This window comes from Mobula birostris, chromosome 13 (genome assembly GCF_030028105.1).
Source record: "Mobula birostris isolate sMobBir1 chromosome 13, sMobBir1.hap1, whole genome shotgun sequence".
Classification (NCBI taxonomy): domain Eukaryota; kingdom Metazoa; phylum Chordata; class Chondrichthyes; order Myliobatiformes; family Myliobatidae; genus Mobula; species Mobula birostris.
In genome coordinates, this window is record NC_092382.1 from 17,574,696 (window position 1) to 17,585,854 (window position 11,159).

Sequence of the window (11,159 nt, forward strand, 5' to 3'; positions counted from 1 at the left end):
AGTAGCAGGGATAACCAGGGTAAACCAGAAATTAAAACTGGGACTAGTGACAAGAGTAAGGATGAAGGGAAGCAGTTGAAGGAGAAATATTCTGGTCTCTCTTGTTACTATTGTAAGAAAGCTGGTCATATGATGGCTAATTGTTGTGTCCTGAAGAAGAAAAAGGAAAAGGAGGCAGTCCCAAATACCTCTGATCTGTATGTTGAAGCACCTATAAACCCACAGGGTTCTGAACATTCTGTTGCGGCTCAGTTAAGGACTGAGAGGTCTGACCGAGTTAAGGGATTCGATCATTTTATGTCAAATGGGTTTGTATTAGTAATGGAAGGGTCAACCCCGGTATCAGTGAAAATTCTTCGAGATACTGGGGCTTCTCAGTCACTTATATTAGACAGCGTTCTAAAGTTTGGTGATGAGACTGAGATAGGTGAGGTAAATCTTATTAAAGGCATTGGGGGCAGCATTGTATCTGTGCCATTGTACAAGGTAACTTTACAGTCAGGGTTTGTTTCAGGACCTGTTAGGATCGGATTATGCTCCAGTTTACCTGTGGAAGATGTTACTTTGCTGTTAGGGAATGACCTGGCAGATGGTAAAGTTGTTCCTGCAGTGCAGTTGACAACTAAACCAACCACTGACGACCCACAGATGGATTTTAACATTTATCCTTCCTGTGCAGTAACTCGAAGTACAGCTAAAAATTCTCCCGATGCAGACGGTTCTGTGCAGCACGATTCTGATACCCAAGATAGCCAAAGTTGGGATTCAGGTTATGATGACTTGTCAGGGACTTTTTTGCCTTCATTGTTCCAACAGGATTCAGGTAGTAAGTCTGATGAGAAAGATTTATCCCTGTATAGGAAGGAGTTTATAGCAGAACAGAACCGAGACCCTGAGATTGAAGCTTCATAAGAAACATCTCTCTCAGATGATGAGATTAAGAAAATGTCAGTAGGGTATTATCTCAAGGATGGAGTGTTAATGGGGAAGTGGAGGCCACCTGCTATACCTGCGAGTGAGGAATGGGCAGTTGTTCACCAAGTTGTAGTTCCTAAATTTCATAGGACAGAAATTTTAACGATTTGGCTCATTGTCTCCAATCACAGTTGTTGCGGTCTGCATCGCCGCGACGTGTGAGTTACTTTTTAGAGGAGATGCACGTCACCCTACAGCGTGGGTACGGCGTAGGGTACATGATGCCTATGGCGTACACTTGACGCACAAGTATAAATGAGGCTTAAGAGAGTCGGTACAGGAATCACTGGGCTTTAGTCCATTTGAACTTGTATTTGGTCATAGAGTGAGGGGATCTTTGACCTTGTTAAAGGAACAGTGGATTGATGGGGATGTACATGTTAACTTGTTAGACTATGTTTTGAAGTTCAAAAATAAACTACACCAAGCCTGTCGTCTAGCGAGACAAAACATAAAGATTTCTCAAAACAAAATGAAGTGTTGGTTTGATAAGCAGACCAAAACAAAAGAAAATACTAGGTGGGGGATAATGTGTTGCCTTATCTCCAATGTTGACGAATCCACTTCAGGTGAAATTCAATGGACTGTATGAAATAGTCTCTCAAATTAATGATGTGAATTATGTTATTAAAACACACCACCGACGTAAACTAACACAGGTGGTACACATCAATATGACAAAGCCTTATTCTGACAAGCAGGCACCATCGGTGAGTGTTGTCAAACATATCAATCTGACAACCCTGAGAATGAAACAATTGACTCGTCTGAGACTTTTCACAAGCCAAACATGGTCCCAGTTAGGCTAATGAACTCGGTTGTTCTCAAAAACATTGACAACAAGTTGGCTCATCTGCAGCCAAAGCAACAACAACAGCTGAAGTTTAAAGATTTATTTCCCGATGTTCCCAGGCAAACCAGGGTCGCAGTACATGACGTAGATATTGGTCAAGCCAAACCGATTAAACAACACCCATATCGCATGAACGTAGAGAAATGGAAATTGGCTGAGCAAGAAATTGAATATATGCTGAAAATGGTATTATTAGGCCTTCAACATCAGATTGGAGCTCACCCTGCGTTATTGTGCTCAAACCTGATGGTAGTGTTAGATTTTGCACTGATTATAGGAAGGTAAATGCAGTAACAAAAACAGATGCCTATCCTATCCCTAGGGTGGATGATTGCATCAATAAGGTTGGAAAAGGTAATTTCTTACAAAGATTGATCTGTTGAAAGGGTATTGGTGTGTTCCATTGACGGACTGAGGTAGAGAAATTTCTGCATTTGTGACACCTTCTGGGTTGTATGAATACAATGTTTCACCATTTGGAATGAAATATGCTCCAGGAACATTCCAGAGAATGATTGATCCTGTAATTTGAGGGTTAGGACACACAGATGCCTATATTGATGACTTAGTCACAGGGAGTGACACTTGGGAAGAGCATATGTCTGTAGTGGAAGAGCTGTTTGACAGGCTCTCCAGGGCCAACCTTACAGCTGACTGAGCTAAGAGTGAACTTGGCCACGCCACTGTGATCTGTCTTGGCTGTGTTGTAGGTCAAGGCAAGTTGGCTCCTGTGCAGGCAAAATCCAGGCAATTTCTGAAGTTCCTATTGCGACTGTGTGACGAAGGCCGGTCACTGATTACAGATGTTTCATGGCACACTCGGTAAAACACTCAAAGCGTCATCCACACACGTTATTTCCCTCTGTTATTGTGGTGAGTGCACGCGTCACAATAAATCAACAGTCACAATTTTACACTCATCCCCAGCAGTAACAGGCATGGAAAAAAGAAACACACTATGTCACAGTTTTATTATCTCAGGTCAATTTATTCATATTCATCTTTCCAGTAAGTGTTTTGCCGAAGTGTCATGGTAATCTGACGTCTCTCTCCTCCACAGTCACTGGGTCTGAAACAGAGCTGCTGCATAGAGCTGTCTTATATAGAGGCAGCAGCAACCTGCACAGGTGTGCTGATGGTGGAGGATACCATCTTCACCTGGGACAAGGGTTATGTTACCTAATTACTCATGGGGTTTATTTAAGTTATTTAACCGGGAAATGGTGAATCCTATGATGAAGTATATGTGTTTATTGTGAGAACTGGTGGTAGAGTTTCAGATTGCCTGAAATGGAAGATAATTGAGTTAATTAGCTTTTGGTTTGTCTAGGGGGATCAGCTTAGCGCTTTGGGTTCTTTTTTTGTTTAATTTGAGGGTGGCTGTTAACCAGACAGGTGACAACTGCAAGCTGTGTATATATATATATATATATATATATATATATATATATATATTGCATTTTTAAAAAAAATTCTTGTTTTGATGTGGACATCCAAGTTTTGATTTTCCACTATTTTTGTAAATAAAAGCACCTGAAACCATTTTTGCAACTCAAGCCATCTTGTTATTTTTCTTAGACAGTTGACCCACAGTTTTTGTGACAGACTGGTAAGAAGGCTCTTGGAAGTTTTCTGGGAATGGTTGGATATTATCGTAAGTTCTGGAAGAACTTTGCTGATATCGCTCTTCCTCTGACTAATCTCCTGAAGAAGGGTGAAAAGTTTGTTTGGACCGAGCCTTGTCAGGAAGCATTTGATCGATTGAAAGTTATTATTTGGGATTAGGCCAATCAATGTAGTGTCGTCAGCAAATTTAATTAACAGATTGGAGCTGTGGGTGGTGACACAAGTCATGGGTGCACAGAGAGTAAAGGAGGGGGCCAAGGAGACAACCGTGTGGGGCATGTGTGCTGAGGGTAAGAGAGACAGAGGTGAGGGAGCCCACTCTTACCACCTGCCGGTGATCTGACAGGAAGTCCAGGATCCAGCTGCACAAGGCAGGGAGAAGGCCGAGGTCTCTGAGCTTCTTGTCTAAAGCTCTGCCCATGACTGCAAGGAACTGCAGAGAACTTTGGTCTCATCTGGGAACATCATAGAAACAAGCCTCCCCTCTATGGACTCTTCCTACACTTCTCCTGCATTGGAAAAGCAGGCCATGTACTCAAAGATGCCGCAAACCCAATCCCCCATCGCGGAAGAGATACAAAAGCCTTAAAACGCGTACCACCAGGCTCATGGACGGCTTCCTGTTTGCAATTGTAAGCCAAATTAATGGTCTCCGGTCCAATAAAATAGACTCGACCTCACAATGTAACTCGACGTGACCCTGCACCATATGTCTATCTGCACTGCACTTTCTCTGCAGCCACAATGCTTTGTTACAGTTATTGTTTTGTCGTATATCAGCTCAATGTACTGTTGTAATGTATCGATCTGTGTGGATGGTAGGTCAGGCAAGATTTTCACTGTAGCTCAATACGTGATAAGAATAAACAAATTCCACATTTTAGTTTTGTGGAAATATTAGACAGACTGAGCTTCTGCTTTGGAAGCACAGAGGGAAACTTAACACAACTGAGGAACACAAATAAATAGAAAAGGCTTCAATCTCACATTACGATCTGCAGTAACTGGGATCAGGTGACCGGTGGTGGGTCTCCCAGACCAATTATCAGAATCAGGTTTAATAGCACTGGCAGATGTCATGTAATTTGTTGTCTCTGCGGCAGCAATAGAACCTAATTCGTAACAATAGATTTTAAAAATTGATTTAAAATAAGAATATACATATTAAATAGTTAAATTATATAAGTAGTACAAAACAAAAAATTTAAAAATGTAATACTGTAAACTATTTTAATTGTGTGGAACTATTTGACTCAATGGGTTGTTGCTTTGGAAATTCTGGAGTGAAGCTGAACTAAACTGTACTAAAGTATAACTAAACTTATGAAAAGCTCAGATAAATACAAAAGGCTAAGTTCTCACATAAATGGGTCATATAGCCAGAAACATTGGCTGCTCTTCAGCAGGTAAAAACAGTGGAATGAGGCCTAATCCCAGGCCTCAGCCCAGTGGTTATGGTTTGAGGCCGAGGACGAGGTGAGAGAAAGCATTTGGCACGGACTAGAAGGGCCAAGATGGCCTGTTTCTGTGCTGTAATTGTTATGTGGTTATATGGAAACATGCTGAAAATATTGCAGAATAAATCATTGTCCACCCACAACGAGAGGACGTGATAGATTCGGATCTCACTGCCTTGTCTGAACGGGCGAAAGATGAAGCTACACGTACACTCCAGCAGTGACTGGCAGATGCTGCAGATTTGTGGAAAAACGTGAACAGGAAACAGGATCAGGTGACGGGTGGAGGGTCTCCCATCTGATCCGGTGACTCTGCTCTTCGCCCCTCACACGCTGCCCGACCCATCCGCCGAATTTCCCACATTATTCCATATTTACACCAGATACATTTTTACTTCTTCCCTCCATATCTTCCCTGTCCCTTTCCCTCCACCCCAAGGTCACAGAGTCACAGGCTCGATTCCCATCCTGGTCCAACACACAATTCAGACCCAAACCGGAAATGTGCAGGTTTCATTTAAATCTGTCCATGTTTATAAACACTAATTTCTATTCACATTCCTCCAGCCTCACTGGACAGGAACACTGAAACATCAAGTGAGAAACAGAAGGAGGTGGCCATTCAGCCCCTCTAACCATCAACAAGATGATGGCTGCTCTCCCATCTCAGCCACATGTTTCTGCCCAATCCTCATTTCCTCGATCCCACCGGTCTCCACACATCTGCCGGCCTCTGTTTTATGTGAGAACGATCACTGAGTCTTCACCGGCCTCTGTGGTGGGGATTTACAGACATTCACCACCCTCGGAGTGGAGATGTTTCCCCTCATCTCAGTCCCGGACAGTCCACCCCCTTTTTCAGAGACTGGGATCCCTGGTTCAGCCGGTAATGATGTTGTGCATTTCAATGTGTTCACCTCTCAGTCCTCGATTCTCTAAATGAAAGGGTTATCACATTTGATCTTTCTTCATATGATGACCCCACCATTCCAGGGATCAGTCTGGTGAATCTTCATTGCACTCTCTATAACAAATACTCTCTAACCTCTTTGTTAATCCTCTATGGAATTAATTTCCATCTTCTGCAGCCCCGTGTTGCCCCAACCACTCACCTCCCACCCCCGTCACTATTTCCACCTTCCCACCTCCCCCTCACCTGGATCCACCTCTCACTCCCCAGCTCTTGCCCCATCCCCACCCCTCACCTCTTTTCTCGGACTATTTCCCGTCCACTCTCAGTCCAGAGGGAGGGTCTCGGCCCGAAATGTTGACGGTCCATTTCCCTCCACAGATGCTGCCCGACCCACTGAGTTCCTCCGGCAGTTTGTTCTTTGGTCTGTGTGACCCGTGTTAGTGTGGGGAGCGGGATTTTACACCATATTCCCGGTACAGTCTCAACAAAACACAAATAATTGTCACTTTGCCCGGACCATTGGCCCCGCTTGCAGGGCAACAGTCTGCCGGTGTTTGCCCCCCAATGTGGTGAATCGCCACCACCGTGGGCTCAGACATTTCCACAGATGAGCCCCTCCTGTCCCCACCGGGACAAACATCCTGTCCGCCCCCTCTCTCACCGTCTTCATCCTCTCCCTCCCCGGGGAACCGGCATCAAACCGACGGGCCGAGCGGTCTCCTCCTACCTCTCAGCGACACATCAGACTCCGGCCGCAGGAGACGCTTCACAAACGCCCCAACTTCCCTCGGAGGGAAATGGAAATAAATCAGAAAGCGGACATTTACTTTGACGGTTGTCCCGCCGTGACGGGAAGTTCGGGAGACGGTGTCAGCGGGGGTAACGCCCTCTCGGCTGGTCCGCCTCCGCTATTGGTTGGAAGCAGTGATTGACATCGCTTCGTACCAATGGGAATAGCGCCGCGCGTGACTCCCCTGTTGACAGCGGTGGGGGAGGGTCTGGTCACGTGATCAGTAGCCCAGCCGTTAAACCGACCAAGCTCGAGCTCACCAGCGCGCGGGGCACAAAAGGCCCCGGATGATCGGTTGAGGTGAGAAGGGATCTCCGGGTTGGGGGTCTCACCGGGCGGCGTTTCCAACACCGACTTCGGGTAGTTGCTGTGACTCCGGACTCCGTGACCCGCAATCCCGGGACAGTCCTGCTCTCTTCCCTCTCTCTCAGCCCCACCATCCGTACACGGGCCCCGGGGAGCTTCCGGCTGATGAGGGAATGGGAACCGATGGGTCTCTCAGACAGAGCTGAGCTCCAGCTGTCTAAATGCAAGGATCGGGAACTCGGAGAAAGGGAACAAAATCTTTTACATCAGCTGTTGTGAAAATCACCTTTGTTCTGCCTCCAGTCACAAACCAGAGAAAATCTGCAGATGCTGGAAATCCGAGCAACACACACAAATTGCTGGAGGAACTCAGCATTAGTACTCTTTTCCATAGATGCTGCCTGGCCTGCTGAGTTCCTCCAGCATTTTGTGTCTGTTGCTTGTTCCACCCCCTCTTGTTCTGGACTTTCTACCCGTGAGAACATGTTTTGTCCCACTCTCTCTGGGTACATAATGATATCAAACACCTTTGCCCTGGGCAACAAGTAGCTTTCACATCACAAATGTGCCAGACTCCAATGAGACAGACTACTGCCCTTCCCTCCATATTCATTGGCATTGCCATCACTGAGTTCACCACCGTCAGTCACCTGGGGGAGGGTTCAGGGGAAATATTTGTCTACAATACAGAAACTGGTGTTACCTGTGTGTATTGTGGTGATGCAAAAGTTGCTGGAGAATTTGAAAGTGGGAAGAAGTGGAGTGATAGTTTGAAATCTGACTTTTTAAAGCGTCATTTAGCAAGCAAATCAGATATGGACAATGTGCAAAAGCTCTGGCGAGAAAATCCTTCATTACCCGTTACAGGCCTGCTACATGGGTTGTGTGAGAGTGCAGATGAACTCCATCAAACCCAGAGGAGATCAAAGTTCTTACTGACAGTGATTTGCTAGCAGTTAAAATGAATACCTCTCTATATAAAATTCACTGTGCACATGTTGTCACTGGTTAAAAGAATGAACAGTACAAGATTTACTTTACTTTGTACTTTATTGTCGCCAAACAATTGGTAGTAGAATGTATAATCATCACAGCGAAATTTGATTCTCCGCTTCATACTCCCTGGATTACAAATATTAAATATTATAAATATTAAAATTAGTTAAAATTAGTAAATATTAAAAATTTAAATTATAAATCATAAATAGAAGATAGAAGAATGGGAAGTAAGGTAGTGCAAAAAAACCGAGCGGCAGGTCTGGATATTTGGAGAGTACGGCCCAGATCCGGGTCAGGATCCATTCAGCAGTCTTATCACAGTTGGAAAGAAGCTGTTCCCAAATCTGGCCGTACGAGTCTTCAAGCTCCTGAGCCTTCTCCTGGAGGGAAGAGGGATGAAAAGTCTGTTGGCTGGGTGGGTTGCGTCCTTGATTATCCTGGCAGCACTGCTCTGACACCGTACGGTGTAAACTGAGTCCACGGACAGAAGATTGGTTTGTGTGATGAGCTGCGCCGTGTTCACGATCTTCTGCAGCTTCTTTCAGTCTTGGACAGGACAACTTCCATACCAGGTTGTGATGCACCCGAGAAGAATGCTTTCTACAGTGCATCTATAAAAATTAGTGAGGGTTTTAGAGGACAGGCCAAATTTCTTTAGTTTTCTCAGGAAGTAAAGGTGCTGGTGGGCCTTCTTGGCAGTGAACTCTGCCTGGTTGGACCAGGTCAGGTCATTTGTGATATTTACCCCGAGGAACTTAAAGCTCTATGTGCAGACCGGTCATTACAAATTAGAGGGGACATTGGTGGCGGAACTTCCACTGTCCCTTATGCCCTCACCTACAAGATGTGCGTCCAGCTGCAGCTTGTAACCCTGCACTTTATGGAGTTGGAACTTGAAATGGATCAATTCCAGATCATCCAGGCAGTGATGCAGCCAGTCAGGATGCTCTCAGTTGTGTTCCAGTAGAAAGTTCTTAGGATTTGGGACTCAATCCCAAGCTTCTTCAGCCGTCTGAGGTGAGCAAGGTACTGTTGTGCTTTTTTCACAACACAGCCGGTATGTACAGACCATGTCAGGTCCTCGCTGATGTTTATGCCAAGGATCTTAAAGCAGTTCACTGTCTCAACCCCAGATCCATCGATGTCAATCGGGATTAGCCTGTCTCCATTCCTCCTGTCGTTCACAATCAGCTCCTTTGTTTTTTTTAGATTAGATTGGATTCAACTTTATTGTCATTGTGCCAAGTACAGATACAAAGCCAATGAAATGTGGTTAGCATCTGACCAGAAATGCAAAGAATCGTGTTATTTACAAAATAACTGAATAAAAAAGTGCTACAGCCCACAAATATAAAAGTACTGAGACAGTACAATATGGATGCAATACTGCTTAGCGCTGTGACTAGAGGTTCAGCAGTGTCACAGCCTCAGGGAAGAAGCTCTTCCTGTGCCTGTTGGTGTGGGAGCGGAGGCTCCTTTAGCACCTCCTTGATGGGAGGGGAGTTAAAAAGTCCATGGTTAGGGTGAGATGTATCCTTGATAATTCTTTTCGCCCTACCCAGGCAGCGTTTATGGTAGATGTTCTCAATGGTGGACAATTGGCTGCCGATAATCCGCTGGGCAGTTTTCACCACACACTGGAGTGCTTTGCGCTCTGATACAGGACAATTGCCATACCACACTGAGATGCAGTTGGTGAGTATGCTCTCAATGGTACAGCAGTAAAAGTCTGTCATATCCTGGGACAGAGGTGAGCTTTCTTGTTGTTCCGCAGGAAGTAAAGGCGCTGTTGTGCCTTCTTGATCAGGATGGAGGAGTTCAGGGACCAGATGAGATCCTCGGAAAAGTGGACACCAAGGAATTTGAAGCTTGATACAGGCTCCACTACAGTTTTGTTGATGTAGATGGGGACGTGAGTGTGGCTCCTGGCATGCCTGAAGTCCACAATGATCTCCTTGGTCTTCTGGGTGTTAAGGGCCAGATTGTTGTCGGCACACTACACAGCCAGGTGCTGGACCTCGTCCCTGTAGGCTGTCTCGTCATCCCCTCTGATCTGGCCAACCACCATGGTGTCATCTGCGAACTTGATTATGGAGTTAGAACCATGTACAGGAATGCAGTCATAGGTGAAAAGGGAGTACAGAAGAGGGCTCAGCACACAGCCTTGAGGCACGCCGGTGTTCAGGGTGAGAGTGGAGGAGGAGAGGTTGTCTAACTTAACTGATTGGGGTCTGTTAGTCAGAAAGTCCAAGGTCCAATTGCAGAGGGATGAGCTGATACCAAGCTGGCGAAGTTTGGTGATCAGCTTGAAGGGGCTTACAGAATTGAATGCCGAACTAAAGTCAATGAACAGCATTCTGACGTAAGAGTTGGGGCTGTCCAGGTGGGTCAGGGCAGAGTGAAGTGCCGTGGAGATGGCATCCTCTGTTGACCTGTTGGTGTGATAGGCAGATTGATGGGGGTCCAGGGTAGTGGGCAGACAGGATTTCAGATGTGATAGAACCAGTCTCTCAAAGCACTTTGCAATGATGGGGGTGAGTGCAACTGGCCGGAAATCATTCAGGCTCGTGGCAGTGGAATGCTTCGGCACTGGCACGATGGTGGCGATCTTGAAGCTTGTGGGGACAACACCCCGGGCCAGGGACAGATTAAAAATGTCCGTGAAGACCCCGGTCAACTGCCCTGCACAGACTCTCACCACACGGCCAGGTATTCCATCCGGACCAGCTGCCTTCCGTACATTCACCCTGCTCAGGGTCCACAAACATCGGAGGTGGAAAGTGAGAGAGACAGTTCACCAGGTGGGGGATCTGCTTTGAGGGTGACCTCCTTGTTCCCTCGGTCAAAGCGAGCGTAGAAGTAATTGAGCTCATCAGGGAGGGTAGCAGAGCTGGAAGCGGGCACAGTACTAGGAGGTTTGAAGTCTGTAATAACCCGTATGCCATGTACATGGACCGGGGGTCTGAGGAGTTGAAATGCTCCTCGATTCTCTGTTTGTATATGTGTTTAGCCTGAGAGATTCCCCTCCTCAGGTTGGCCCTGGCTGAGCTGTGAACCTCCCAGTCTCCAGACCTGAGGGCTGAATCTCTGGCTTTGAGCAGGAGGTGAACCTCTCTGTTCATCCATGGTTTCTGATTGGGGAAAACTCTTATTTGTTTTAGTAATGTCTCTCTATCTACACACTTGTTGATGTGCTCAAGGACAGAGTTGGTTTGTAAATCAATGTTAATCTGAGAGTCT

At 45.9% G+C, this 11,159-nt stretch overlaps 1 protein-coding gene across 1 annotated transcript in view; it reads left to right on the top strand.

Annotated features, from left to right (window-relative positions):
* LOC140208469 (uncharacterized) overlaps positions 1-11,159 on the top strand; it is a 97,101-nt gene that overhangs the window by 44,914 nt on the left and 41,028 nt on the right. The gene's annotated exons all lie outside the window — the stretch shown is intronic.